We start from the raw sequence: 8,385 nt of genomic DNA, 5'->3' as shown, positions 1-8,385 counted from the left end.
AAGACACCACATTTGATGCCTCGGTCCTCCAAACCCCTCAAAAGGAGGATACATTTGTCTTTAGAAAAAGAGACAGAGAGACTCCCCTGACATCCTCTATAGACCAGGGAGAGAAAAGGCAGAGACTCAATGATTTTCCAGAGGAGGATATAGCAATAAGAGAGGCATTGGGCATGGGCCCACCCAGCAGAGAAACTTCAGCAAGTTCCTTCCAGCAGGAACAAGACAGGACCATGGGAGGGGAGGTCAGCTCCTCCAGCCAGCAGAAAGAGGGACAAGTAAGCATTAAGCAGCAGTTCATAGACATCAAGAGAAGGAGTGACCCTATCAAGGTACAATTGTACAATCACCTGCTAAACATGGCTCCTTCCAATCAGCAGAGACTTATGTCTGCTTTTGATGTAAGTGAAGGCAAATTGACAATGAGTCACTTTATGCCTACAGCACTCCGGCCACAATCCACTGCTGACTACCTTAGGACCAATCTAGAGGTACTTGCCAAAGACATACACCCTATGGACAAAATTGAGCTGCATAAGCAAACTGGAGAAATGGTGTATGCTTCATTGGCCGACAAAACTTTGGATAATTATAAATTAACAAGCAGTCTGAATGCCACAGCTTCCCAGCTAGAACTGGAGAGGGCCTCTTCTCAGGCCAAAGACAACAGGATAAGAGCCCTGGAGGAAATCATTGTAGAAATTGGGCACAATCCCAATGACATCAAAGGGATACAAGAGATCCTGAAACTTAGAGATGCTGACATGGCTGCACTGAGAAAGAAGATCAAAATTCCAGCCACTATCCACCCACAGACTGATGAGGTAGCTAAGCAAAGGTATGAGCAGGATTCTACTGACCTGCTAATTTCCATTTACAAAGAGCTTATCAAGGCACAAGAAAAATTGGGGCAATATGAAGCTGCACAAGCACCTCACAAACATCATCAAAACAAGCACAAGAAGGGCAAACATCTCAGCCCCCTCCACAGGTCATAAATCTTGAGGAGACTGTTCCTACTACGGTGCCTCCACCTCAGCAGGCTGAACAAACAGCCACATCTACTTCAGCAGCACCCATCAGCACAGATCAGAGCCTAGATATGCAGAAGTTAAAGAATGAAATACAAATTTTGGAAGCCCAGATGACAGAGCTGAACGAAACTAAGGAAAAGCTGGCCAAGGTAAATGAAAGGCATGATAAGACAAAGAGAGAGGTGGGAGAAAAGGCCAAGGAAATCAAAGCTCTTAAAGACAGGATCAAGGAGCTTGAGAATGAGCTCAAGCTAGATAAAATCATAGCAGAAATCAGAGCAATGATATGGTCCAATATTGGTAAATCCATCAACAACCAATGGCCATACATCGAGACAATCCATGAGCAACTAGAGCTCATTCCAAAGGCACAGAGAGAAATCCGAACATCAAGGGCCTTATTGGGAAACATGCCTGAAGTTGCTACAAGAATGATCAATGTGCTCAATCACAAGACAAGTTCTCAGTTGGCCATCATGGGGATTGCAAATAGAACTGAGACTATCCAAATGATCAAGAGGGTTCTTACTCTTAGAAGTCTAGTGCAGACATTGGACAGGAGAACCCAGGATATGCAGACAGAGGTAAATAAGTTCATGGAGAAGTTTCAAGTGTTGCAGAGTAGAGGACTCCCTAGCTTACTGAACAGCGGAGGGAAATTATTCACCCATGAACAGTATGCTAAAAGAGTAAATGTTTTTGCCTCAGCACAGGTCAATGAGAAGGCCAGCACTTCAGAAGACACAGGGCCTATTACAGGACAGATTTTCTATAGTAAGATAGAAAATCTACTTTTTATAATGAATGAAATTAATCACTTGTTTGATGTAGCCCCAACTTTTTTCAAATACACAGAAGCTGAAGAGACAATGGAGGCCATCCTCAAGCATCAGCTCCCTACACAGGAATGGTGGACAGATGCTATCCAGAGAATTTTGTAAACAGTGACTCAGTCATCAAATTCTGTTTCTTCTACCAATTTTGATGAAAAGAACAGTCAATAAAGTCCGCGGGCATCATAAATTCAAAACTGAGCCAACTCAGCGCATGAAGCGGCCAACAAAGCAGAAAAGGAGAACCACAGCTGGCAAAGCCAAGAACTCATTACGCAGGCAAAAGTAAATGCGTACCTACAGGATTAATGCAGAGTAATGCAACCGACTCAGTGACTCCTTAAAGTCAAACAATCCTCTGACAGATATAAATGGCATTTACGCTGCATTTAACATTGTAATAACTTCTTGCCTACTTTCTGAACACTACTGAAGATATTTTCTCTCTCTCAGATGACTCAATACCTGGGATATTTTGTATACATATTTCTATATAAACCCCTTCGCATGATATAGCAAGGGTTGTTGGAAATTTCTCCTGAAAAGTCTCTTATGCTGTAATTGTTTTCTGAAAGTCAATAAAGGAAAGCAATGGAATTTCGTGGATGCTTGATGTGTTGAAGATGTTCTGTGCCTGTTCATGATTGCTGGATCCCTGCGTATCTTATCATACAATAAGTCTCTGTAACTTTCTCCATGTTTATTTTGTTTTGTTATAGGTCCATACACGCTATCTGATTTCCCATATTAAGCAACACAGAAAAAGAATAACTCCCAGGATTTGCTCACTGAGCACCCTGAGTTCAGTCTATGTTGTTTATTAAGTGTTTTCTTCAGGTGTAATCTACATAAAGTGTGATTCTTAAAATGCTGCACTTTCAAATACACCCTTCACATTGACCACTGTCACAGGAATTCATACTTTGCTCCTGTGCTCTGCGTCCTCTTTCATTTCACCAACATAACAGAAAATTCCTAACAGATTTCTGCTAGTTGACATATATCATCACTCAAATTTTAACTTGTCTGTTAAATACACAACAGGCCTTGCAGTTAGGACACTACTCAACATCTGAGATCATCTCACAGCATCTAGACTCCATTGCCCAATGGAAACTCATCATCAAAGTATTACATCATAAGACCTGAAAGAGATCCTTCAACCAAAACACAAACAAAACCTAAGCGTCATAGCTAGCCTAAAACACAATTATAACAGAGATAAATCATAAAGAGAGAGCCCTCTCTGGTTGCAGTTGGGCTAGGAACTGTAACCCAAAGATTGGTTAGTGGTTACCCCGGCCGTATTCCCTTGGGAGTCATAGGGAACAACCTGGGTGTTAACATAATTGGCGACTCCACTGGGGACTTCTTAAATTTTTTTCAATTACTATCTATCTTCCAAAGCTACCAGCAAGCCTGAAACCAGCCAAGAGGCCTTAGAAACTGTTTCTGTAATACAGGGACAGCTTTAGGGAAGAGCTAGTTAGGGAATCTTCATCCTAGCTTTGGAACATATATAGCCATTCCAAAACTTTCATCCAGTCCTTGCATGTATAGAGCTTCCTGTACAAGTTCTAAAGAAAAATTAGAAGCTGGCTCCCAAAAGAAACCCAAGGCACACTAGGGCAAACCCTGACCCTAATCAACCCATCATTGTTGATAATCCGAATATCATTCCAAAGAACATTAGGAGACAGCAAAAGCAGGAGAAGCCTGCTGATTCAGATATAAGTTCAGATCAACCTATCCTCATTCCCACTCCCTGCAAAGTTCTTTTCCGGTCCACCCCTAGTTCCCCTAGTTCATCATCAACACCTCAAAGTCCTCCTCTCACATCTTCACCCACCACACATACCCTTTCAACCACTCCCCCATTTGTTACCCATCCCATTAACCCTGTTACACCAGTAATCCCTGCTGTCCCATTTGTTCCTGTCAACCCTATAAATCCCATAAACATGGCCAACAGGTATGCACCTCTGCAGATACCAGCTAATGCTGTGGCCTTACCTCAAGATTATCAAAGTAAAATCTCATATTTTGACTCAAATGGCTCTCTAACAGCTATCCAGCATGCCAAGAAGATGCAAGACCACTTTGAGACCTATGAAATAGATGATGACACTGTCAGAATGAGAATTTTTGTTCAAAGTTTAACTGGGGATGTTAGAACTTGGTTCAGATCTCTCAATGCAAACTCCATCACAACACCTGATCAGCTTTACGAAGCTTTTACTGAGAGATGGGAAAAGAAGAAAGATCCTCTCCACGTACTTGGTGAATATGACACTATTAAGAGAGGTCCCCAAGAAACAGTTCTGGAATATTGTGCTAGGTTTAACAACGTATATAATGCTATTCCACAGAACTTAAGGCCTCCTCCTGATTTAGCCCTGTATAAATTCCCTGATGGTTTTGACCCTGATATGGCCTATCAGTTGAAGGAAAGAAATCCTCCAACCCTTCAAGAAGCTCAAAGGGTTGCTGTCACAGTGGAAGCTAACCTAATTGCCAAAAGAAATAGGGCAAAATTGGAGAAAAGGACTGCCTTCAAAGAAGAAACTTCGGGCTTTGATCAAAAGCTGGATGCAATACTAAATAGTATGAAGAGATTGGGTGAAAGAGTGGAATCAGTTGAAAGAAAATCATCATGGGAAGCATCACAAAGCAACCCTCCTAGAAATCCGAATTTTAGGAGAACTCAGAACCCAAACATAGGAAAGACAAGTGCTGACCAAGACATTAGACCCCCTTTTCAAGAAAATTACGCAGAAACTTCCACATCTAAAGAACTTAACGAAGATCCGGACATTAACTTAATGGGTCTGAATGGTAAAAGCCATGTCTTCTTAACACAAGAGGACCATGAGGAGAATGAAATCAAAACATTCCAAACCAAGTCAGGAGAATCTTTTGACTTCAAACAAGGATATGATACTGCTGTCTATGAAGTCCATAAACAGTACAAACTAAGGAGTCGGACTGTGAATGTAAATCAGCCAGACAAGATAAAGGATAAACAGAGGTCTAAAGAAACCATGATCACAGAACCTAATGACAAAATAAACTTGCCTGCAGAAGAAATTGTAGTTGAAGAAGTTACTGAACTACTGTCCCCACTACAACAGCCCATGGCAACTTCGTCCTCTCACCCTGATCCAAATTTTACCCCTCAAGACATGAGTAAAAGGGGCAGGTCTCGAAGTCAAGATGAAATCCAACAAGAAGATCTAATGAACAAAGAAAGGTCTGCTATCCGTGACTCCAAAGCCCAAGTTGACAAACCTTTTGACCTAGCCACAGAGATTGGCAAGCTAAAAATAGCAATTCCCCTCTCAGAGCTAGCCAAGCATGACATCTATAAGCAACAGATCAAGAAATCCCTTCAACTCACTAATAGCAAAGATGATGTAAATGTGCTAGATGACACTCCAGAATTACTGTTTGGCCCAGAGGTAGATGGAAAAACAATAGTCACAGGGGTTTTACCTTTTTATGTCAGCTTGCATGTTCATGATAAAATACTGCATAATGCAATGTTCGATTCAGGCGCCTCTCACAACCTGATGCCAAAAGCAGTCATGGAAAGATTAAATTTGGATATAACAAGACCATACAAAGACCTGTTTTCCTTTGATTCTAGCCAAGTCAAATGTTTGGGCCTAATAAAAGATTTATGTGTGTCTCTGGTTCAATATCCCAACAAAACCATTCTAATGGATGTTGTAGTCGCTGATATCCCACCTAAATATGGGATGCTGTTATCAAGATCATGGGGAGCCAAGCTCCAAGGCTCCCTGCAATTAGATATGTCATATGCCACTATCTCTGTCTTTGGGCAACCAAAAAGACTTTACAGGGAAACACTCATGAAGTATATGGTCAGCAGTGAAGAAAAGCCTCAAAATTTTCCAATATATGCTGTCCATTCGGACATAGACTCCTTCATCCTCTTCAATGACAGCACAAGCATCTCAAACAATGACATTAGCACCGAAACACTCATACAAGAACAAAACATTGATCAAACAAGTATCACCTGCCAAACATCAATCAGCCCAACAATACACATTATCCCTCCTCTAGTTGTCAAAGATTGTCAAACAAGTGATGAAATTGTCCTAGAAAACAAATGGGAGAAGAAACCCCAACTCATGCTCACATTGCCATCCCATGAACAGAATTTTAAATCTCCTGTTCAGCAAGATATCCTGTGGGTCCTAGAATTTGATGGCTCAGTTAACAAGTTGGGGGCAGGAGCTGGAATTTGGATACATAACAAAGAGAAAGGCTATGCAGAAGGCAGGGCTTACAGATTAAATTTTAGATGCACTAATAACATGGCAGAATATGAAGCTCTGTTACTAGGTCTCAAACTAGCAAAGTCATTACAAGCTCCTAGGCTTTCCATCATGGGAGATTCTGATCTAGTAATTCAACAAGTGAAAGGAAGTTTTGTCACCAATGACAAAAGGTTGAGATCTTACAGGTCTGCTGTAATTGAAATATTGGAGACTTTCTCTGAGTTCTTTATCACAAAAATTTCAAGGGGCCACAATCTCCACGCACACAGTTTGGCAACATTTGCCAGCACCTTCAAATTCCCATTAGAACCCAATAACTGTTTCACAGCCGAGGTCAGATACAGACCCTCTATTCCAAACAATGTCAAAGAATGGCAAGTATTTGAGGATGACATGCAAATAAACAATTTCTTAACTTTGCAACAAGAGTTCACAGGATTAAATATTGACAATGATGGAGCAAGTCAATCACAAATACTTGAATCAGCAAGTCAATCACAAATGCTTAATGGAACAAGTCCATCACAAATACAGTTCCAACAGTCTGCTCACCCAATGTCACCTAGAACAGCAAAACAATTACTGAGTCCAACCATTTTCAACAATGAAAACATTCAGCAAATTCACCAAATTGACTGTGAAGAGGTGAGCAACGCTGAAGCTGAAATCATACAACTCAAAGACAACTTCCTTCCAGTAGGCCTTACCCCACTAGAGGACATTTTTGATTCAAATGATGTCCCCAGGAAACCAAAGATGCAGCCATTAGATGCAGCAGTTGAAGAATGCAACATTGGTACTATTGACAAGCCTAAAATAATAAAGCTATCTGCTTCTTTGCCCCCTGATCAAAAACCCAAATACATCGACCTCTTTAAAGAGTTTCAAGATGTTTTTGCATGGGGTTATGAGGATCTAAAGTCCTATGACACCTCTGTCATCCAGCATACCATTCCCCTCAAGCCTAATCAAAAACCATTCAAACAGAAATTGAGAAGGATCAATCCTGTGCTCCTTCCTTCCATTGAAAAGGAATTACATAAAATGTTCAAAGCTGGTATCATAGCACCAATCAGGTTCTCTGAGTGGATTTCAAATTTGGTCCCTACAAGAAAGAAAACTGGTGAGATTAGACTTTGTGTAGACTTAAGGAATTTGAATCAAGTATCACTCAAAGATAACTATCCTTTACCCAAAATGGATCACATTCTTCAAAGAGTAGTAGGGGCTTCAAGGATATCATTGCTTGATGGGTTCTCAGGCTTCAATCAAATCCTAGTACACCCTGATGATCAAGACAAAACTGCATTTACAACCCCATGGGGAACTTTCAAGTATGTAAAAATGCCCTTTGGATTGAAAAACGCAGGGGCAACTTTTCAAAGAGCAATGGATATTGCTTTTGCAAAAGAGATTCATGACTTCTTGGTCATTTACTTAGATGATCTTACACCCTTTTCAAAATCTGACCAAGAACACTTGAAACATTTGAGACAGATTTTCATAACATGCAGAAAATATGGCATCTCCTTAAATCCCAAGAAGTCATTATTTGGCTTGGAAGAAGGGAAACTCTTAGGGCACATTATTTCAAAAGATGGCATAAGAATTGATCCAGACAGGATACAAGCTATCCTACAAATGCCTCACCCAAGGAATGTCAAGGAGTTGCAGGGATTCTTAGGAAAAATTAACTTTTTAAGAAGGTTTATCCCGAATTTAGCAGAACTAATCAGATTATTAAACAATATGCTAAAGAAAGATTCAAAGGTCAAATGGACTGTTGAAGCAAAACAAGCCTTTGAGAGTATAAAATTGGCATTAACTCAAACCCCAGTGTTAACCAATCCTCAGTTTGACAGAGACTTTATCATTTTCTCCTTTTCCTCCCAACATACCATTGCTGCTGTTTTATTACAGAAAGATGACCAAGGTAGTGAGAAGCCTATTGCTTTCTTCAGCAGAGCTCTTAGAGATGCCCCTCTAAAGTACCAAATTATGGAGAAACAAGCCTATGCTTTGATCAAAGCTATTAAGGACTTTAGGATTTACATCCTTTACTCCCATGTTGTGGCTTATGTACCAAGTCCTATTGTCAAAGACATTCTCACCCAAGAAAAATTAGAGGGCAGGAGAGGAAAATGGATTGCCAATATACTAGAATTTGACATCGAAATTAAACCTACAAAGCTGATAAAAGGGCAAGGTTTG

The sequence above is a fragment of the Pinus tabuliformis genome, chromosome 4_1 (genome assembly GCF_031772625.1).
Source record: "Pinus tabuliformis cultivar Carrire ecotype Pingquan chromosome 4_1, CPIR1, whole genome shotgun sequence".
Classification (NCBI taxonomy): Eukaryota; Viridiplantae; Streptophyta; class Pinopsida; order Pinales; family Pinaceae; genus Pinus; species Pinus tabuliformis.
This window is presented reverse-complemented; position numbering follows the sequence as displayed.